The sequence below is a fragment of the Balaenoptera musculus genome, chromosome 2 (genome assembly GCF_009873245.2).
Source record: "Balaenoptera musculus isolate JJ_BM4_2016_0621 chromosome 2, mBalMus1.pri.v3, whole genome shotgun sequence".
NCBI lineage: Eukaryota > Metazoa > Chordata > Mammalia > Artiodactyla > Balaenopteridae > Balaenoptera > Balaenoptera musculus.
In genome coordinates, this window is record NC_045786.1 from 109,775,360 (window position 1) to 109,799,395 (window position 24,036).

At 39.9% G+C, this 24,036-nt stretch overlaps 1 protein-coding gene across 6 annotated transcripts in view; it reads left to right on the forward strand.

Moving 5' to 3' along the window:
* Nucleotides 1-24,036, forward strand: part of AKAP6 (A-kinase anchoring protein 6) — a 584,194-nt gene that overhangs the window by 108,302 nt on the left and 451,856 nt on the right. For all 6 annotated transcript variants that reach the window (XM_036842081.1, XM_036842086.1, XM_036842084.1 and 3 more), the window contains one exon: nt 7-218. The gene's annotated coding sequence lies outside the window, so the exon portion shown is untranslated. The remainder of the gene's footprint in view (nt 1-6; nt 219-24,036) is intronic.

Here is a 24,036-nt window from a genome sequence, read left to right on the forward strand (position 1 = left end):
TTACAGGGCTTCCGTATTGTCTCAGGCTCCACTGGAAATGCAGCAAGGATTCCTAGCACATCCCAGTTGCCATAGCAACAGCAGTCTTTCCCATAATGAGCTGCATCATCTGAACTGATGTCACAGCATCATGCAGCAGGTCAAACAAGGCATCTTCTAGTATTGCATCCTACAGATGTGCTGTAAACATCAAAAGAAGGCGGTGGGAGCAGGAGATGGTGAGTGTTAAATGTCTGGGCCTTAATTTTATGGCTGTTTTCTTGGTTAGTCGGTGTCTGCTAAGGCGGTGATGGGAGGATGTTGTCTGCTTAAAATGGACTAGGGAAAGAAGGGCTGTTTTACCTAAATCTGTTTTCAGGCTGCTGGGTTAAGACAAAGGCCTATAAGAGTCATAGAGGAATCAAAATATGTGGAATTATTCTTGTTCTATCTCTGCCTGTTATTTTTAGTGTTCTCATGGAATTTTTCATAAACATAAGATATTTTTCTATTGCAAAACCCCAAATAGGCTCTAAATTGAGCAGTTCACAGTATTTAAAGACTGTAAAGATATCTATTTCTTTTTTATGGGGAGAGCTCATTCGTCCCCTATTTGCTCTTGTGATTTATGAAATATTAAGTGATTTACAATATGAAATTCAGTATTTACCTCGGTTGGGTTTCAGTTTCTTCATGGCAAGGAACGAATGCTGAATAAGCATTTGACATAACCCTGATGTGAAAGGGGATCTCTTGAATGTTCAAGACAGAATTTTTTAAAAACATAGAGACCCAAACAAAATGAAATTACTTGAGCCTATTGATTTATATGGTAGTCCTTCGACCCGTGTCCTTCATAGTTAGTTGAAAGACTGCCACAATATTTTTTCATCTCTAGCTAGTCCTCAAAATAGCTGGAGTTATCTGCAGGCTGACTTGTAACAAGTCTCCTCTCTGCGGCAGTTGCAGTGAAGGGTAACCCTATGGAGAGCCTCTGCAAGTGGCAGTGGTGTTGCTACCTCTTGCTTAACTTTAACCAGAATCTGATAAGATGAATAAATAGCAGAGTCCTCAGTGACTGTGGCAAATACAGATCTCTGGGCTCAGTCATAACCTCAACTCAATTCTGAAACTCTATGTAAACACGTATGGTGCTTATTTCAACTCCTAGCTCTGTCTTTAGGCCTCTTCATTATTATTAATTTTTTTTCTAAAAAATATGACCTGTCATTATCAGATAAGGAGCAGTGAGTTGCCTTTTGTTTTGGGCAATGGATTTCCCAGGTGCAGCTGATTGCTACTAAGGGAGGGAAAGGAGGAGGCGCATGTCAGTCCAATTGATCAGTGTGTCCACTTGGGATCAGGGAGTGGTCTTTGGCTCAGTGCTGCCGAGCTGATAGTTTTTATTTGAAAAGTCGTACAGGAATGAATGGCGACCCTTGAGTTCCTCTTCTTTGAGGCTGTTTATTGAGCCTAAAAGAGATGCATCACAGGAAGCAGGAAAAGCAGTACCTCTTGCTAGCTTGGAGTGATTTGTTTTTTTTGTTTTTTTGTGGGTTTTTTTGCACAGAGTCTAGCCTATTGGTCCCATTAGGCACTAGCTGGGATGAAAGACCTTGGATTTAATTAGTTTGTTTCTACACATCACACACATGCTGCTCTTGGTCCTTTAAGTTTATGTGCCTGACATGCAGCTGTTTGGGATGGGAGAGGTCAGCTCAGCCTGGCTTTATCGCAGGCACTTAGGAGCATGGGTTGTTCATTGCCTGCTTTTTGTATGTCGTAAAATGTGAACAGAAAGCTCTGCTGGGACTTCTGGGTGTGAATACGGCTAAGTCAGAAGCTCTAAGGTGACAGGGAGGAGTGCTAGATGGTGATGGGGGAGGGGACAGTGCGTCTAGTGGCTGGATTAAGGGTCTGGAGAAAATCACTCAGTGGCCGTTGGAATTCATTTAAAGTATTAGTTCCGAGGAAAAGCAACGAAGAAAGACTTGCTTTGGTAACATAAATTGCTAGGAATAAAAATAACCAAAGGCAGCATTTTAAGGAGTTTCCTATTTGCTTAATTTTTCTTTTGTCTAACAGTGTTCTCAGCTGCTTCATCATGGGTGATTTGTACCATTACTGGAAGTCGCAGAAGCCAGATTCCTTAAAGGCAATGATAGGAAAAGTGGAGTCATGCTTTGAGGGTGGGGAAGGCGCTGGAGGGTGTGGGCTGACGCAGTTATCTGGTAGAATCTCCTTCTAGTTTAGAGGAGCCTGTGATCTCTCCTCGCCTCTGCAAATGTTCAAAATGCTTTTGCAGTTCCCCAACTTTATGCTTTTGTGCTTTTTTTGCTCTAGGAGAACAAAGCCCTAGTAACGGGAGCTGTCATCCTGGGTGCTCGGTTTCTTTGCAGAGGGCCACAGCCTGTGCTGCTCTCTGATTAGCTGTGTGTCTTAATTACTGGCTAAGGCTATTTCAGTTGTCTTAGTTTAATATATCCCCAAGGGGTGGATGGGGTGTGCGTGTGTATGGGGGATGGGAGAGATTGCTCTATGGCTGCATTTTGTGGTGTTTCACTGAAACTTTCTAGAATTTAGAGAATTTTGTTTCACAGTGATTAGTGAAAGATCATTAAGATCATATTTATTGTGTGGCCAAGTTTAGACCATGGAAGCCTGACAAGAAACTAACTTCCTCTATGCTTTTGGTTATGGCTTTCTTCACTGAATTACAAAGGTACAAAGAAGTTTAATTCTTTGTAGATAACTAGGCCATGGTGGGGTGATAAAAAGAAAAATCATAGTAACAACCACAGCTCTTATTTATTCAATTCTTATTATGTATTGGCACTGGACTAAACATTGTATGTAACTTATTCGGCCCTTATAATGACATTATGAGATAGAGAGTAACAATCTCATTTTATAGGATTAAGTTATTATTATTTACATTTTACAGAAACTAAGTCTTAGCCAGGTTACCAAATTCGGCTAAGGTCATATAGTTAATAAGTTATTGGACCAGGATTCCAAATCAATGTGATTTGACTGTGACGCCCACCTGCTTACCCACAGTCATCTTAGTTTTATAGCATCTTAACTGTGTATACTGTCAGAGCAGTCATCTTTACTCTATCGAACTCACCCCACCCTTCTCACTGTAATTGGAAAACAGATTTCACACGTAGAATGAAATCTCACTTACAGCACTAAGATCCGTTTTACTACAGGGATGAGCATGAATCTTGGTCAGATCCTACTCTGATCCCGGAGATTAAAGTAATGCAGACTTGATGCTCAGACCTTTTGCCAGTACCCTTGCTTGACATATCTTTCTAGCAGGATCTGAGTATGGGAAATGCTACACGAATGAGTGTGGGCATGATGGCGTTGTAATAAAAGCAGGTCTTACCTGAGTCAGTAATGATTCAAGTTTGTTGTACCTGTCTTACCAGCTACATATGTAGTGCTCTGCTAACTTTAAGATATTTGAATTCCTTGCCAACACCAGCAAGGAATAGAAGAGTAGACTTCTCTTACAGTCAGGAAGCTGTAATCCATCTCATGGGTTAGGAAGATAAAAGAGAGTTATTTTGCTGAGTATTATTAGTGGCTGAATCTAAATGCTGCCTACCTCTGACAAAGTACAAGAATGACCGTCTTGTGCAACATCCTGGAAGCCTTGTGTTTGAGGAGAGCTGCTACAGTCATCTCTGCATCATCTTGCCCATCCCCAGCTATCCACGCCCAGTGTCATTACTGGGCCGTAAGGGCTGTTCTTTGTTTGACTGTGGGGCTAATGCACACACTGACAGCACATTGATATTGATTCCGGTATGATGAATACTTAGAAATATTATTCTACAGAGCTCATTAGCCGTTACTAGGTTCTGGGAAGAAGTTAATCTTTGTCCCAGCCAGTTTCAAGGAGGCCCAAGCTCATGTCTGCATGAGCTACAGGAATTAGAGGCTGACCAGAAAGCAACGGAGTTGCTGGGTGCAGTGACCACAGGAGTTAGGTTCTATTTAGGGAATAAAAAAGCCAGTGGAATTTAGGGAAGTTGGTAGTCCTGCTACATGTCTCAGATTTCCTTCTATTTCCAATCCTAGAATCAGGGAATGATAACTTGTTTTGATCCTATGTAGTCAATTGAATTTAACACCTATTTATTGAGTATCTACTATGTGCCAGGCACATAGCAGTGGAACAAGACAGATGCAGATCTCTTACCCAACTGCATTCTAGCAGCAGGGGTGGAGGTGCGGAGATAAAAATAAACAGATAAATTTACAGTGGAATAATTTATTCTCTTTGATACTGTAGTACTATTTCCATTTACTTCTATTCCAGAGATACACCCATTATCTCTGCACATATGCATATATGGTCTACATGTGGAGGTAAAATCGCTGCATTGAATAATAGGTTTGGTTTTTTTCTTACTTTTTTATATAACATTCATTTTTATTTAACAGCTACCTTCATTAGATATTCATTGAAAAGAGGTTCACTGTAAGCAAGAAGTAGGGGCGGGAAAGAGGTTGAGCATCTAGAATTTTTTTATATCAAAGTTTCAATACAAATTAAAAAATAAAAATTATTTTGTTCCAGTCAGCAAAGAAAAATAAACTGTGGCCACATCAGACTAGGAAAGAGGAAATGCAATGTTAAATGAAAATGAAAAAAAAGGGGAGCGGTGTGAACTAGCAGAATAGTTCAATCCAAACTTTTTAAAGATCCTGGAGTTGTTTTCATTTTTCTACCTTGACAGGCTTAAGCCCTGTGATTTTTGCTTGATTTCCATAGAGCATCTCCATCACTTTGGCTTTGGTGGAGCCAAGTAGCTTTGATTTTTTTCTTCTTGAGTTTGGATTAGAATCTTGCTGGGTGTGAACAAAGCCAATTTGGTGATTAGCATTTTGTTGGTATTAAGCTATTCTGAAAAGTATAATTGTAATTAAACAAAAAGCACATGTCTATCTCAATTGACATAAACCTGACATATGGAAATATGAAATGTATATGACAGATCAGTTTAAGGAGTTTTTTTTCATTTTTATGAAAGATATTTTTAATCTTTAAAAACTGTCCAGTAAGCCCTCTAAATGGAACATTCCAGCCAGCATGCTGGCGGAGGTATGTGCCAGTCACCTCCAGCTACAAGCAGCCTGTTTATTCACCCTAGTATGCCTTACAAACATCACTTTAAATGGGAAGCATTTGTCTAAACAATCATATTAACTAATGTATTCAAAACTATGATTGTGGGACTTCCCTGGTGGTCCAGTGGTAGAGTCTGTCTTACAATGCAGGGGACATGGGTTCGATCCCTGGTCGGGGAACTAAGATCCCACATGTAGTGGGGCAACTAAGCCCGTGATCTGCAACTACAGAGCCCACGTGCTCTGGAGCCCGCGCGCCACAACTATGGAGCCCACGCACCACAACTAGAGAGAAGCCCATGTGCCACAGTGAAGACCCGACATAGCCAAAAAATTAAATAAATAAGTAAACATGAAAAAAAACCAAAACTATGATTATATTTTTTAAAATATGTTATTTATTTATTTTCCTTATTTGTTTTTGTTTTTTGGCTGCCTTGGGTCTTAGTTGCGGCACTCGGGATCTTTGTTGAGGCGTGCGGGATCTTTTTGTTACAGCACGCAGTCTGCTCGGGTTTCTCTCTAGTTGTGGCGGCGCACGGGCTTCTCTCTAGTTGTGGCGGCGCGCGGGCTTCTCTCTAGTTGTGGCGTGCAGGTTTTCTCTCTGTAGTTGTGGCGCGTGGGCTCCAGGGCACGTGGGCTCTGTAGTTTGCGGCATGCGGACTCTCTCATTGAGGTGCGTGAGCTCAATAGTTGTGGCACGTGGGCTTAGTTGCCCTGCAGCATGTGGGATCTTAGTTCCCCAACCAGGGATCAAACCTGCGTCTCCTGCATTGGAAGATGGATTCTTTACCACTGGACCACCAGGGAAGCCCCTCAAAACTATGACTGTATTTTCATGAAATTTTTCATCCTTCACACGCGTGTGTGAAGGATGTCTGACTTGTGACAGTCACTTGTGGAGTGACTGTTCCTCTTTGATGGCAATTGCACATACCCAACTCAATAGATGGGCCATGAATGGGAAAGCTTTTCAGGGGAGTATCACTTTTTATAGGACTTTGGCTATAGCAACAGACTTTTAGGTATTTTGAATTAATAGGGCTGAAGATTTCGTTTCCACAAGCACATACCTATCAACAGCTGAATCCTCCAGTTGGTTTTAAGACTTGGTGAAGACAAAGGAGAGACTTTTTCCCTTGTAAGCCACCAGCCATGTTTTTCTCTGTTCTTTTTTTTTAAACATCTTTATTGGAGTATAATTGCTTTACAATGGTGTGTTAGTTTCTGCTTTATAACAGAGTAAATCAGTTATACATATACATATGTTCCCATATCTCTTCCCTCTTGCATCTCCCTCCCTCCCACCCTCCCTATCCCACCCCTCTAGGTGGTCACAAAGCACCAAGCTGATCTCCCTGTGCTATGCGGCTGCTTCCCACTAGCTATCTATTTTACATTTGGTAGTGTATATATGTCCATGCCACTCTCTCACCCTGTCACATCTCACCCCTCCCCCTCCCCGTATCCTCAAGTCCATTCTCTAGTAGGTCTGTGTCTTTATTCCCATCTTGCCACTAGGTTCTTCATGACCTTTTTTTTTTTCCTTAGATTCCATATATATGTGTTAGCATACTGTATTTGTTTTTCTCTTTCTGACTTACTTCACTCTGTATGACAGACTCTAACTCCATCCACCTCACTACAAATACCTCCATGTCATTTCTTTTTATGGCTGAGTAATATTCCATTGTATATATGTGCCACATCTTCTTTATCCATTCATCCGATGATGGACACTTAGGTTGCTGTAGGGCATGCTCCAAACTCTTCCAGCCTTCTTGCATTTGTTTGCTTTGAGTCACAAGGGGAAGTGGGAAGAGAATGTAGAACCTTTAGAGCAGGGTCTCAAACTGGGTGATTCCTGAGCTTGTTTTGTATAGCTGCAGGGCAGGCTTCATGGGCTGGCAACCTATGTTGCAGCATAGGGCCCTGCGCTGAGAGGGGTCCACATTTGGTTTAATGCTCTACTATTGCCAGCTTGCAATTCTTAGTAATTTTTGAGCAAGGGGTTCTTCATTTTCATTTTACACTGGACCCTGCAAGTTACCTAGCCAGTTCTGTATGGCCCTTTTGATATAAAAAATTGACACACAAATCTGAGTTTTAAGCTTCTTTTTAAGGATTAGATAATGTGGCTCTCTTGGCAAGAGTTGACTGCCTTAGATGGAGCAGTATTCTCCAGTTCATCACCGTCTCCCCGCTACTCCCATCCATTTACCCCCACTGCTGCTGCTTGAACCCTGTGGGTATTTGAGTTTGAGACTTCTATTCCGGAATAATTCACATGGCAATTGTAGAGCTTAAAAAAAAACAGAAGGACCATTGTCAAACAACCCAGAGAAAAGATGCCATGCATAGTAATTTAGAAGCATCCATGGTATTTCACCACCATGCACAGTAGTTCAGTGGGATTTCTTTTATAGGCAATGGGGGGGGACATATTACATTGTACCTGAAGATATTTGATAGGTCAGGCTTGTTTGTCACCACCACTTCTTTCAGGGGAGAAATCAAATGTTCTTTGCAAAGAAGCTAATTAACCATCCTGTTGGTTCATTGTTTGCATTAATTTTCCCGCCCTTTGTTTACTACTTGATGACTTTTATCCCCTGCTTTGTTTAAGTTTATTTAAATTACACAGTAGTTTTATGCTGGCTGGGTATTTTTTTAGCACTATTTTTTTCTCTCTATTCTTTCTTTCTAGGAGGCTAGGGACCTATAATTTGAGATTATATTACTGTAGGAAGAGTTCACTTTTTTTTTTAGTTAAAAGGGGAATTACAGTCAATATTTATAATGAACCCTTCTCCAGCAAGGGAGTTCCAGCCATGCTAATGTTAATGTTCGTAAGTCCAGATCTGCCATTACTATTTATAATAATGAGATGCTGGTGACAGACTCCTGGACCTTATAGTAGGTAAAGCATTCTCACCCATCATGTCACAGTGAAAAGATACTGTATTAATCTACAGATGTGCAGAGAAATGTTAGAGAATTAACATGAATGATGGTATTTGCTGCACTGGAAAAAGGTTAATTTTTTTTTTTTTTTTTTTTTGGCCGTGTGACAGTAAACAAGGACCTGACAAATCCGTAAGGGGCTTTTGTCACATCTTAGAGATGGAGTCTTCTCTAAGGATTAAGCCCCAAGGACTCACAGCTTTACTCTGTGCCCTGTAACAATCCTAATGCCCACCATGTCCACCACTGTACAAGCTGTAAAGCCAGCTGTTTCAGATAATTTCACCAGCAGTCAACAATCAACAGATGTGTCAAATGTCTACCATGTGCAAAACCATGTGCTGAAGGAACACTTTACAAATTAGGGCAACCAAAGGCAAGCACGTGTATATTACTTGGAGAGCTTGTCATAGATTTAACACTGTGTTGTCTGGGCTCTGCTTATAGACAATTCTGATTAGTTCTTCCCTTGCTCTAGAGGTACTCTGAGATGGGGCTCCAGGTATATCTGGGGCTGCCATCTCATCTTCTATTCTTTTCATTCAATTCCTTGATTTAAATGTTTTTTCTTAAATAACTCATTACTTTTTCTGGCCCACTCAGAATCTTTGTTTCCCACCCACTCTCAGCTTTTTCAGTTCTTAATGCTCATCCTTTGTTTCTACCCCATCAGTCTCCAATCACTGTAACCTTCTGGGATAGCTGTGAATCCACCAAAATCCTCCCCACCAGCAGCCCTCCAGGCCCCCATCTTCCCTGCTACTGTTTATTCCCATTATATTAGCATAAAAATAGCCCATCTAAAACCAAATGACACTTCAGCTCCCCTTGTGAAGTAATCTGCTTACATTTAGCTTTAAATATTTAATTCAAATATTGCACTGTATTTAACCTGTTTTTTGTTTTGCTGTGAATTAAAAGAGAATGAGTCTAAAACGCATATTAGTCACTCTTCCAGGCAATCTATGTGGGGCATCAACTAGAAATTACCAAAATAGCAGGGCCTTATGTGGTAGAAGACTACATGCAAAATTAAAACAGGTGTACAAATGTAGTTAAAAATTTTTGTCCTTCAGTGTTATTACCACATTGCATTTTCAATTAAAAATAAATAAAAATGGGGGGAGGGGATGGTGAGAAGGTAGGCATCACAGCAAGGCTCCAGAGAGAAACACATTTCTTCAGCCTTGCTTAGGAGTGGCACGCAGCTTATAGAACACTGAGAATATCTGTCTCAGAAGAGCAGCTGCTTGAAAAGAAAGGACAGACCTGAAAATAATGGTAAAAAATAAAAACAACCACAAAACAGGCATGATTGCTCAGAGAACTAATAAAGAATCAGATTGGTGAATTAAAATATTACAGTTTTCACTAATTTAATATTAAATGATTGATAACATGATTTTTAAGCATTTGAATTTTGACTAAACTGAAAATGAATAGGCTAAGAGGCAGAGGACCAAGAAAAAAGTAACGTAACCAGCTTAAGAGGAGACATGTTTCACCATGTTATTTTTTACTTAGAGGGTTTTTCCTTTTGGTCCTTGCTCTGGTTAGTATTATTAGGTTTATTTGTTGTGAAGGTGAATAAACCCATATATTTTGTTTTAATTTTAAAAAATATTTTCTTTAAGAAAATAACAAAAATCATGGTCTCTGGCATGATATTTTTTTCTGGTGCTTAGCTGCTAAATCTTAACTCCATCCTTTTGTAATTACTACTTATGCTTAATACCCAAACACGAAGTAGTAAAATGAGTGCTGTCAACCAGTTTGAGGGGAAAACAAAATGCTCCTTTTCAGAGATACTCTAGAATCTCAAATGGTGGTGGAAAGGCCACATTACCAAATTTAAAGTGAATTTTTGCAATGGCTTGTACCAAATGAGAGATTTCTATTCTGGATTTTGGAATCCTAAAATCCAACAATTTACACATATGTATGTAGACTGATATTCTCTGTGCAGGAGATTAGTGGTGGGGGAGTTGGGCAGGGGTGGGTGGTCCCAAGAAGGGAGCAATAGCTTCCTTCCCTCTTGACTCATTTCATCTCCTGACACCCTAAACCTAAACAGCAAACAAGAACCGAGCCTGGCAGGGTGGGTTTTGGAGCCGGGCATATTTACATTTGAATCAGCTCTAACATAAGATGATAAGATCTGTGATTTTGAGTTTCTTAGAGTGTCATTTTCCCCATATGTAAAATGAGGAGAATATCCATTTTACAGAATGACATGAAGTAAGTATTTTTATGTAAAGTTACTAGTACAGAGCAGGCATTTGATAAATAAAAGTTATTATTATTTTGCTATTCACAAGTAGTGGGGTAAGATTATTACTCCCCCAAGAAGAAATTTAATTTCTCAACTTCAACCCTGAAACCAATGAAATACTTTTCAGAGCTTTTATTAATGGAAAAAAAACCCTTTTAATATATTTTAAATGCTATAATATATTTTAAAGGCACATATATTATCTCACATAATTTCTTTTTCCTGCTTAATTTTTCTCCATGGCATTTATCACCATCTGCAAACTACACATTTTACTATATTGTTTGTCTCCCCTTAGTACAAAGCAAGTTGCACGAGGGCAGAAATTTTTGTCTATTTTGTTCATTGATGTTTCCTTAGCTCCTAGAATAGTGCCTGGCATGTGGTGGTGCTCAGTCAATTCTTGTTGCACGAATGAATGAATCCACATAACCCTTTGAGAGAGGCAACTTGACTGTGTTCAGTATGTAGAAAATGAATTCTCTTTTTCAGTGATGCTTTTCAAGGTTCTGAACACCTTCTTGCTATTCCAGATAGCATGTCAAGAAGCCCTTCTGGCTGATGGTTAAGCCATCATACACCATCCAGTATTCTAAATTCTTCCATTGAAAGCAGGGATATTGACCAGGCAGCTCTGATGGGCTTCTCCTCTCCATGGGGTTTCTAAGAGGGAGCTGGAGTTTCCTTGGTCATTTGAAAGATACATTGATTCTTCTACTAGTGGTTGTCTCTTTCTATCTCTTTAGTGAATTTGAGACTCCTTCAGGATCACTTATTTATTCTCCTTGAAATCATGAATTCTGAGCTGTAAATCTCAGATTGATTGATGGATTGGTGGGATTCAAAGGAATCTTCAAGGAAAGCACCAGATAGGGAGAATGATAAGCCATGGCAGTCAACTCTTTCCTATTTCTATAAAAATGCTCTAATGAGAAATAAAGCAAAGCATAGGCACATAACAATACACTTGCTTGGCCAGAAGAACATACCACTTCATAAATGAAGGAAGGAAATAATTAAGAGAGCCGATTTCTGCTATATATTTTGAATTAGAGGCAAACTATCTTTTAACAGTGGATATCTATAGCTGAATTTTGTACCAATGACATATACTAAATGTCATGCTTTTTTTGAACTATGTCTCAGCCAACAGGTGTGAGATTTTTTTCTTGAAATTCAGACCATTTTGACAGCATCCTATTTTTAGAATGCCTTCCTTTTTTAAAAGGCAAAACAACATCCAAAAGCAATTAGAAAAACATCTTGAGAGAAGGCAGTGTTCTTGTTATACCATAATAATAATGGGCTGAATAAGAAAATGTAATGCTGTTAAATTTATAGTTCACAGTGTTTTTAATTTTTAAAATTTTATTTATTTTTGGCTGCGTTGGGTCTTTGTTGCCGCACGTGGGCTTTCTCTAGTTGCGGCGAGTGGGGGCTACTCTTCGTTGTGGTGCGCGGGCTTCTCATTGCGGTGGCTTCTCCTGTTGTGGAGCACGGGCTCTAGGTGTGCGGGCTTCAGTAGTTGTGGCACATGGGCTCGGTAGTTGTGGCTTGAGGGCTCTAGAGCGCAGGCTCAGTAGTTGTGGTGCACGTGCTTAGTTGCTCCGTGGCATGTGGGAAGATGTCCCCCGTGTCCCCTGCATTGGCAGGTGGATTCTTAACTACTGCGCCACCAGGGAAGTCCTATATAGTATTTTTATTTTATGGTTATGAAACATATTTAATATATTTACTTTTAGCAACCTCATCATGCTACAGGATAAAAATTATGCCTTATGAAAGTTTCCTTACATCTGCAATACATGCCATGGCCAGTTGCAGTGCACAAGGACATTATTGTGTTCAAATAGCATGCTATTTTGACCTATTTCAAAGAGCCCTGGACTGGAAGTCAGGAACCTGAGTTTTAATTCCTGCTAATATAATCTTCCTGAACTGTAGTTTCCTCCACAGTAAAACAAAAGGGTTAAAATAACTGATTTCTGTTTCCTTTTATCTCTAATATTTTATGCCTCACTTAAAGGGTTCTCCCTATCTTTCAATTGTTCAGCTTTGTCATTTTTCCAAAATGTTATTCCATTAGAATATTTTAAATTTGCTTAATGCCCTCATATAGATGAAAACATATTTTAGTTTATACACCATTTAAATTTCACACTTGTGTGTTTCATTAGCTTGTGTTTCACAGTACTCTTGGTGGTTAACCTATAGTCGATACATAAGGTTTCACTTAAACTAACAAATTACTGTCTTTCACAACAAACTTAAAATTTTTTTTCCAGTTTTATTGAGAAATAATTGACATACATCTCTGTATTAGTTTAAGACATAGAACATGATGGTTTGATTTGTATATATTGTGAAATAATCACTACAGTAGATTCAGCTAACATCCGTCTTCTCATATAGATACAATAAAAAAAGAAGAAGAAAGGAAAAACATCTTCTCCTTGTGATGAGAACCCCTAGGGTTTACTCTCTTAACTTTCCTATATATCCTACAGCATTGTTGGCTGTAGTCGTCATGTTGTACATCACATCCCTGGTACTTCTTTGTCTAATAACCGGACGTTTGTACCTTTTGACCACCTTCCTCCAATTCCCTCTCTTCTTACCCCCCTCAAAACAAACTTTTAAACAGTTCCCTTATCTTGTAAATTCAAATATTTTCTATTTATTCTTTCTCCCTTTTAGCCATAACATGTATTTTCTGTTAATGAGTTGAGTGAAATATTTGGTGCTCCTCTACCCTTTCTATTGGGTGTGGAATTTCTTTAGAAACTCACACTGCTGCTCCAGACTTTCCCCCCAAATACCTGTGTGTGTGCTTGTATAAGATCAAGCCATATGGAATTCCCATTTTTGTATGTCAAAAATGGCCAAACATTTGCAGTTTCATGTGGTTCAACCTAATAATTTGTTAATTATCATAACAATATGTTTACTATTTTTATAATGCAGTGATGAAGTCAGTCCCTAAATGAGTTAGGGAAGTAGCGCAAAGAGCACGCAGGGGCTTTAATGAAAGACAGATCGGGGATTGAATTCTGCTTTTCTGCTACCAACAATGTGCCTTGGGCAAGTTGCTCAACTTTGCTGAGCTTCCATTTCGTTTGTAAAATGGAAATGCTGATGCCTGCCTCATGGGCTTGCTGAGCAGATTGCTCATGGCTCCTAGAATGGTGCCTGATACATGCTTCAAACTCAGTAATGGTCATGATGTTGTTACTAGTAACCATCGTGTACTCCCTCAATGATAAATCTCTAAATGTTTAGCTAGAAAAACAAACAAATTGACCTAAATAGATTAGATGAGAAATGGTTACAAGAAGGAGCAGATTCCTGGGAAGAAGAGTCCTATCTTCTAGGGCCATGTAGACGTTTAACAAGATTCGCAAGGGACATTTTAGGGGAGAATGGGAAGGTTGTCTTTCATGTCATCCTCAAATAACTATTTCTGGAGCAATAATGCCATAATTCATCTGGCATCTGCAAATTTACTTCAAATGTTTTCCTTTTTATATTTTGTTTTTTGAGAGTAACAGTAACAAAGTTCTCTTATGAAAACTGTGGACTGTAAAATTGTATTTATTTATAACAAATAGATTTAAAATTTTATTTGTAAAATTCTTTGAGCCAAAAAAAGTCACAGAGGTTAAATGTTCACTAGTATTGCATATGTTTTAATGCCTACCAGGTAAGCGAGTTTAATGTTTTATTTAGCCTAAAACAACTCCCATGAGACCGTGAGTCTGGTCCCAGACCAGAAGGGACAATCTTTAACTCTCCTCCTTTCCTCTGAATGATCCTGTGCTTGTCGATGGCTTCTCCTGTAGCCATGTGCTGATGACTCATGAATTCAGATTTTTACCCTCTGATTATTTTCCCTGAGATTCAGACTTATATTCCTCCTGCCTTCTGTTTGTGTTCTCCCAAATCTTCCTTGAGTACCTTCACTCTGCACATCTAAAATCTCCTTCTCTTCCCCATTCCAAACTTGTTCCTCTTTCTGAACTCCCTGTCTGGAATAAAGCCTTGTCTTCAATCCCATCCCTCAGGGCAGAGACTGGGTGTCATCCTTAGCCTTCTGTTTCACCTCTCCCCTCACCCAAGTTCTGCTGAGTCACCAAGTCCTGTAGAGTTTCTAACTCTCTGGGATTTGGTGAAAATGAGCTTAGGGTCACCCCAAATAATTTTTTATTGTCTAATAGACTTAGGTCATGTTTCCCCACCTCCTGGCTTCCCCTTTTCTAAACTATAGACCTGATATTTTTAGACTTTCTTTCATGGAAGGCCCTTCCATCCCCATGATCTTTCTAGCTGTGCTCTGAACCTTTTCCATCTCTGTGAAAGCCTGTGTCCAGGACAACCTCAGGTATCCAGTGTGGCTGGTGTGCTGTGGTGAAGAGGGGGAGAAAATGCACAGTGTGAGCACTGGATGGGGACCCTAACAAATACGAAATGTGTTATCCTAGATGGAAAAAGTGTGGGTTTTTTTTTTTTCACTTGGAAATAAAAATTTGATCAGAGAGTTCCAAAAGTTGATACGTAAAGTTACTACATCCCGACTCAAGAGGATTACACACTGCTGACTTCAGCACCAGAATGTATTTCTTTTTTGCAGGCGTGATTCTCATTTGTCTTTTGAATTAATTCCAATGGACAGGAGCCAGTTTTTTTTTTTTTTTTTTTTTTTCTTATTAGTCATCCATTTTATATACATCGGTGTATACATGTCAATCCCAATCTCCCAGTTCATCCCACCACCACCACCACCACCCCCGCCACTTTCCCCCCTTGGTGTCCATACGTTCGTTCTCTACTTCCATGTCTCAATTTCTGCTTCACTTCACTCTGTATAACAGTCTCTAGATGCATCCACATCTCTACAAATGACCCAATTTCGTTCCTTTTTATGGCTGAGTAATATTCCATTGTGTATATGTACCACATCTTCTTTATCCATTCGTCTGTTGATGGGCATTTAGGTTGCTTCTGTGTCCTGGCTACTGTAAATAGTGCTGCAATGAACATTGGGGTGCATGTGTCTTTTTGAATTATGGTTTTCTCTGGGTATATGCCCAGTAGTGGGATTGCTGGGTCATATGGTAATTCTATTTTTAGTTCTTTAAGGAACCTCCATACTGTTCTCCATAGTGGCTGTATCAATTTACATTCCCACCAAAGTGCAAGAGGATTCCCTTTTCTCCACCCCTTCCAGGAGCCAGTTTTAACTCTGTGGCTCACAATACTGGCATTGTTCACGGTAATATTCACAAGAGAGCAAATCAGCAACCATTTTTCCCATTGAAGACAACTAGTTCCCATGAGGAAGGCAGGTGGCATGTTGGTGAGCTGTGCTTGGGGTCAGTTAGATCTTCTGAGTTCAGATCCCAGTCACATACTAGCTCTGTGCCTAAGGAAAGTTGCCCTTCTGGGCTCTGCTTTTCTTCATAGTACCTGCCTTGTCAAGTATTGTATAGTTTAGGCACAATGTGTAGTTTAGGCACAAAGCACCTAGCACAGTGCCTGAGATACTGAAAACTCTCAGGAGTGGTTAGTGGAGGCTGGAGCTATCATAATGTAAAAGCATGACTAACTGGTGGTCAACCTTGCCGCCTGACCTTGTTTTAGGAGAATTTCTGTTCCAATCCCAGACCTGTGAGATTTCAGTGGTCAAAGGAGTCTTGTATCAGCATCTTATCCAAATACCCTGCTTCTTCCCTAAATTGGACAGGAACAACCATATCATATGACTGATATGTATACAGATCTTCCTCAACTTATGATGGGGTTACCCATCGTAAGTTGAAAATATTGTAAATCAAAAAAGCATTTAATACGTATAACCTACTGAACATCATAGCTTGGCCTAGCCTACCTTAAATGTGCTCAGAATACTTACATTAGCCTACAGTTGGGCAAAATCTTCTAACACAAAGCCCATTTTATAATCAAGTATTGAATAGCTCATGTAATTTATTGAATACCGTACTGAAAGTGAAAAACAGAATGGTTGACTGAGTATAGAATGGTTTTAAGTTTATCAGTTGTTTATCCTCTTGATGGTGTGGATGACAAAGCTGCCGCTGCTCACCATCAGAGAGAGTGTCATACTGCATATCACTAGCCCAGGAAAAGATCAAAATTCAAAATTTGATGTATAGTTTCTACTGAATGCGTATGCTTTTGCACCATTATAAAGTTGAAAAGTCATAAGTTGAACCATCATAAGTTGGGGACGGTCTGTATATCAAATTTTATTTTCCTTATGCTTCCTTTCTACACTAATTTGGGGAAAATGTTTCCATAAAAAATTGTTTTGGGCCCAGTGAATATTAACATTTACCGTTAAACTCTCATAATCTTGTCAAGGGAAATTCCACACTTTAAAATGTGCATGTACTTCTCTAATATAGATTCAGTTCACACAATCTGTTGCACCCTCAGGTATTAAAATACTCTAAATACTCAATATTAAATGTTGATTTCACATTTTTCCCACAGACGTTGAATAAGTAAGCAGACACAAAGGTTATGCATCCACTCTCAGGGGACACGATCGCTGGTTTTCCCAGCACAGGTAAAGCCTTGCCTTGGAAATGATTATGTGATTTATCAGTGAGGGGTTAATATTCCTTACACTGTCAGATGTGGTGTAGGCTGGAGCCTCTCAGCTTGAGTTGCCTCCATCACTGAGCTCCAGACATGTCTGGGCATGTCCGCTGAATGTCTGCCCTATGTTGCTGATGAGTCAGTCGTCTGTTCCATCAGTGGACAGAGTGTATTGGCACTAGGGTCAGAAGAGATCTCTGAAGAGAACTCATCCTAAGAGAAATGGAGTCTGCCATGATAAGCTCTAATTTCCAAAGAGTGAAGTGACTCTGAGCCCCGTTTGAGGTGGGACACAAGTTATCCTCTCTTGGTCACTCCCTGGACTCAGGGCTGAGACCTGTAAAAACTGGGGAGGGGCAAGTGTAGTGTACATAAGAGCTATTCAACTAAAGAATCTGTACCTGATTTGAGCACAAGACCACTGCTTCAGCAGCCTTAGGCAGAGTATATTGTGCAAGAGGGAGAAAGGTGTGTTCCCATCTATCTACAGATGCTCTAACCAGAGGTTTCCAAATTCTTTTGATTGACAGCCTTATGTGTTAAAAAATGTCTAAGCCCTCACTTGTATTAATATATTATATATTTTATAAAACATACACAAAAGTAAAAATTAAAAAGGATGAAACAAAAATTAAGCAGAAGTCTTAAATTTTCTTCACATTCCCAAAGGTTTGCCTTGCATCTCCCATGGGGCGAGCCCCCAACCTGTAGATTATTGCCCAGAGCATCAGTGAGAGGGGCCTGCTAGTGCCTGGAAATATCAGCTCTTCCTGGCAAAGGTGCCCATGCTGTAATGAGTGTGCACACACATTTCATGCTGAAACATCATGAAATTCTACCCAGTGCTCTTTTTTCAGGGAACTAGACTCTGGTGAGGCAGGTAAGAGAAAGAAACTGGTAAATGTAAGACATTACCAATAATGTGACTCCATCTGTACCCCCGAGCTTGCCAGCCCTGGGGAATCTTGGGTTGTACAAATCAAAAACATTTCTGAGACAGTATGTTTGTACTGGATTTTAGAGTTTACAGTCAGCTTTTTACACATAACTCCTCAACAACTCTGTAGGATATGAAGGATGGAAATTGAGAATTTCCTTAAACCAATTTGATCACACCCAATTCTCAGGTTCTTTTTGGAAATCATAGTAGCTACCTAGGAAGTTTGAACTGATAATTAACTACTCTTCCACAACCTTTACCAAGTTGTAATGAATGCAAGCCTCAGACCAAAATTTACCACGCATACAGGTATTTATTAGACAAACATTTATTAGCAAAGTAGGCACAAAATATTTCATACAATCCGTTTGATAGGATTAATGAAGTTCTAGATCTGTTTCCTTTTAGGTGCTCCAACTGTATAGTAAAAGCTTTACTTGAGGTAGGATTCTGTGCCCTTCAGTAAGCATCACACAGTCAGAAATTCTTCTGAACCAGTGGTTGAAGACAAAGACAGATTAGGGATTGAGCCTCAGACAATATCACTAAGGGGCACATCTGAGGATTCTTATTCTTTTCTTCCCGAAAGTGTTTCTACCATATTTTAAGTAACTCACATGTCTTGAATACCTTTAGTTTTTCCAAGGAAAATCCATTTCTAACTTTCAGCTTTCTAAATGACAAAGCAGTGATTATTGATTGAGGTAGGAGTGAGGCTACCCCCTTTTTGATATAATGCTGGCTGGCACATACCCCCCACCCACGACTATATTTACCAGATATTACTTTAGCTGACTAAGTCTAGAAATGAAGCTTAAATTAATTGTCATATGTATATCACACAGATTATACTGAAGTATTTTAAAGTAAATTATAGATTTTGTTAACACTGGGTTACCATCTTACGTTGAAGCTTATAGTCTATGATTTGCTTGAAGTCTCTTTGCTGGTGAGGGGTGGGTCAGAAACTGAACCCAGGTGTAAATGATTCTCAATCCCGCTCTCTCTTTGTAATACCAATGCATCTGACTGTATGCACTTCCAGTGCTGGCCTCCTGGGATTGAAGCCTTCTGCCCCTTGGCTACTTTTCAGTAAAGTCTAAAGTTTAGTTAGTAGTAATAACCCAATGTTAGAAAGTAAGGAATTGCTTCTTCTGCTGACCTGGTCCCTCCTGTACTTCTTCCTGAGGAGGGGAAAGATAATCCCCACCAGAATTATGAGGCTTTGCTTCCATTCCCAAAAGGTGGCTTTGGTTGCTCTGGTTCTTATAACTCTTTTCCTCAAGGATATTGGGATATGTTTTCCGGGGCCTGGAGGACATTTGTGTGAAGCCACATGGTGCCTGAGGGCCATGACCCAAGGGCAGGGGCTGCTCTGGACAGTGAGATAGAGATGGACTGAGCAGGTTAAGGACCTGGAAGAGACAACTGGGTGGGATCATGTTGGGAGCAAAAGCAAGAAGTTCAAGGTAGGCCAGACCAGAAATATTCTAGACAGGAGCCAGGGGATTTTACAGGTTGCAGCTTATGGTAGGGATCAATTAGCCTTGATCAGAAGAATATAGACCTGGGTTAGACCAAGAAAAAAAAAAAGTTAGTACATTCTGAGATACCAAGAGCAAAAAGCAGTTATCCAAAAGCTAACAGAAACCCAGAATGTTTAGGAAGAAGATTGTGGATGCTGAAAAATTGAGAAGAGTTTTGTCATGTTGGGAAACTTCTGCTTCCTTTTATCTCCTAGCATTCCTCCTGCAATGCTTTTACCCTGCACTCTATGAGGCTTCTGATATATCCTAAAGCAGGGTGAATTTTCTACAGTACTTCCCACCCAGCAACTCAGCAGGGCCCAGGTAGTGCCCTGAAAGATGCGAGTGACCCTATATTTTTTAATCATTCCTATTCCTGTGTCCTGAGCCTGCCCATTGGTCCCAGGGTCCTCCCATAGATCCTCCCAGGATCTGTGTCTCCCAGGACACCTCTCTGATTCTCATGACCAGAGGATCCCTAGTGGCCACTCTAACTGGCCAGAGTACTTAAGGTAGAGGTCCCCTTTAAGTCACCCCCTTAGAACTCTTGCTATTGGTTATTTAATTCGTAAAAGGGACTCTCTAGTACCTATTGCTCAATAAGAATGATGGCATTTGTGGTTTGACACAACAGGAATTGTTTGAAGGGATTTTTACGGATCTATTGGACAATAGCCATTTCCATTCCAATGACATTGCAGTATTTCTAAACAAAAGTTATTTGGGGCAGGAATTCAGAACTGCACTCCATAGATCCAAAGTGAGTTTGACTTGTATATGGGAGTGATTCTTTTTTAAATGCCCTTGAAATGTTTCATTTAAACTTAACAGTTAAGGAACATCTTTTTCCACAGAAGTCTTTCGATTTTATGGCTCTGTGTAGCTGCTAGGATAGGAAAGAAAAAATGTCTTATGGTCAAAGAATGTAGAATCCTGGGCCAGGGGTGGAGGAGTGTCTATTTCTTGGCCTTATGTGTTCCTGAGCCTCAGAAATATAGAAAGATTGGTAGGCCTATTGGGGCTTGATATAATGACTAATGGGATATAATTTTGGTTTAGGATTTGGAAGTTCCAAATTTATTAAAAATGTACATAATAGTAATAATAATAATAACAATGACAATAATGGCTTTCTTCTGTTTATTGGGTACTAATTATGTGTCAGGCTCTATGTTAAGAAGTGCTTCACATATGCTAACTTATTAAATCTTCAACAAATTTATTAAAAGGTAGTTGAAGGGACACATTCAGTGCCCAGACCTTGGTTTCTAAACACCCTTCTTCAATAAAAGGAATAATTTTCTAAGGCTAGGACAGGGAAAAGTTTAAGATGAGTGTGAACATCATGTAGTGTGAGAGAGTAAGGAAGTGCTCACAAAACAAAAGCAAAAGGATGGGGCGTGTCAAAGGGACACAGGAGTCAAGCTGCAAGAGCTTCTTTTTTTTGGTCGAGCTGCACAGCTTGCAGGATCTTAGGTCCCTGATCAGGGGTTGAACCGGGGCCCCTGGCAGTGAAAGCACCGAGTCCTAACCACCGGACCATCAGGGAATTCCCGAAAGAGCTTCTAGTAGCCAAATTTGGAACACACTGAGCAATAAAATAAATAAATCAGATAGTATTGAGTTATAATCCAAAGTATAAAATAAATATACATGAATGTATGTTAGTATAAATAAATGATTGAATAAATAAATGTGAAAAGAGGCAAGTCTTCCTTACTGAAGAATTCAAAATAATGTACATTAGTACTCCTATCTCTAGGAGTAAGAGCTTAACCCACCCCTCCCCCCCCACCCCCCACTTAGGGTGGCCTAGACTTGATGGCTCACTTCCGAGGAACAGAGTACAGAAAAAGAAAAAAATATGCAGTAAATTTACCGGGGAGAAGTCTGGCAAACACCACTATAGGCAAGTGATGAAGTAACCTTTGCCAGTGATATCATGCCGAAGTCATGTACCCCTGATACTGATGTGATGATAAGGGCACTTCATCTCCACAATAGTCTATCCAAAAACCCATAACCCCATTCTAATCATGAGAGAAACATCAGACAACCCAGATTGGGGGACATTCTACAGAACAGCTGGCCTGTCTTCCTCAAGACTGTCAAGGTCATGAAAAACAAGGAAAGCCTAAGAAACTGTTACAGACCAGAGGAGACCAAGGAGATATGACAACTAAATGCAATGTGGTACTCTAGATTGGGTCCTGGAACAGAAGAGGACATTAACAGAAAAACTGGTGAAATCCAAATAAAGTCTGGATTTTAATTAATAGTAATGTACCAAGATCAGCTTTATAGTTTTCACACACGTACCTTGATAATGTAAGATGTTAAGAAAGGAGGAAACAGTGTGTGGTTGTTGTGGGAACTCTCTGTACTGTCTTTGCAGCTTTTCTGTAAATCTAAAATTTTTCCAAAATAAAAAGTTTACTAAGATAGATAAATGAATGAATAAATAGGTGAATAAATAGTCAAAAGTTTAAAGAAATGCAGGCTTATTTTTAAAAAAAATCAGAGTACTGTAGAAAATGAAAAGTAAAAATTCCTCTCCTCTCTGAGTAGGAACTCCAAGCCCACCCCATTGCAATCCCAGAGGTAAATATAGTTTAACAATTTGGTATAAATTTTTCCAGATGTCTGCTATGATCTGTATGTGCGTACTTTAAAAATGTGTAACTGGAATCTTGCTTTTCATTCTGTCCCATGATTGATTTTTTCTCTACTAAATACAAAACCATGGAATTAGCTTCAAGACAGAATGTAATGATTTTCCAGGTAACTTTTAAATATTCATGAGAGTATTGCTTCCACAGAGGCATTAGCTATCGAGTCTACATCTTACCTAATTTTTAAGCCTTTTAGGTGTACTTCTTGTAGATATCTTAGGCCTTTCTAAATTTTAGTCATATTACCCAAGATTATTACCTGCTCTGCTCTAAAAAATAGTATTTGGTAATCATGGACTTTTAAGAAACAAAGACTAAGAAAATAAAGTTATTGATGATTAAAAAAATAGAAATAGGAAAGATGTTGCTAGTTGACCACATTTATGTCATAACTGTATATGGATGCTAACTGAAGTTATTAATGATAGAAACTGAATATATTTCTGTATATATGTGTGTGTGTGTGTGTGTATGTATGTATATGTGTGTGTATAATTTTAAAGCATTACTTTACTGCTGCCTTAGGTAGGATAAGAATGATAATCTCTGAGCTTAGAGCCAGAGAAATTACTGATCTGAATAAGATTTTCTGTATTTTTACCCTTCTTTTTAACACAGCCAGAGCTGGGACTTGAGCATGGTTCTGTCTTAGCATCTTGCTGCTCTGCCTCCACCCCCACTGGGTAGACTTGCTGTAGAAGCTGTAGAGGGTTACACAGCCATGGGCAGTGGTTCCTGTGCAACCTTGGGGAACTGTGTGTGTGTGTGTGTGTGTGTGTGTGTGTGTGTGTGTGCGCGCGCGTGGTATAGGGGAGTCTTCAGCATGCTCCTCAGGCCTTTTCTCCTATCATATGTCTGTCCCATTTCCAGCCCACGTTGTAACAGTCCTTCACTGGTCAGCCTCACTGTGCCATTCCCAACCTCCCATTTCTCAACTAATGGCTGCTATATCCTGCAGAGAAAAGAGAAGGTTAATGATAGGAATCTCTCCCATGTCCTACCTGCTTAATACAAATCTATAAGCTGGTACACCCCCTTTTACCTACTTTCTCTTCCTGCTTTTACAGGAAGAGGCAAAATATTGTTAAAAGCATGGATTTTGGAGTCAGAAAGAAATCTACCTGTTCTCTGCTCTGCCACTGTAGCTGTGTGACCTTGAGCACTTTACTTAAAACTTTCCACACTCAATTCCCCATTCTCTGAAATGGGCATAATTACAGTACCCATTTGGTAGTATTAGAAGATAATGCAGGAGAAGCCTCTTTAGCCTGGTGTCTGGCACAGTAAGTACCTGGTGTGGTACATGGCAATAGTAACTTCTTTCTCTTCAGAAGAAATCCATCTTCCAGGGCTTACCCAGATCTTAAACTGCCCCTATTGCTCTGACTCCTTCCTCTATCTATAAATATGGTCAAGTTGCTTCTAGGTTAAAAGTAAACAAGAACCGGGCTTCCCTGGTGGCGCAGTGGTTGAGAGTCTGCCTGCCAATGCAGGGGACACGGGTTCGAGCCCTGGTCTGGGAAGATCCCACATGCCGCGGAGCAACTAGGCCCGTGGGCCGCAACTACTGAGCCTGCGCGACTGGAGCCTGTGCTCCGCAACAAGAGAGGCCGCGATGGTGAGAGGCCCGCGCATCGCGATGAAGAGTGGCCCCCGCTTGCCACAACTAGAGAAAGCCCTCGCACAGAAACGAAGACCCAACACAGCCAAAAAATAAATAAATAAATAAATTAAAAAAAAAAAAAAAAAAAAAGTAAACAAGAACCAAAAAACCCCTCCTTTGATCCTGCTTTTATTTTCTACTGTTGTTCTGTTTCCCTTTTCTCACTGCCATGCTTTTTAACAGAGACGGATACCCTGCTTCACTTTACATCGGCTCCTGGCCTAAAGTAATCTGGATCCCATGCCCCTTACACA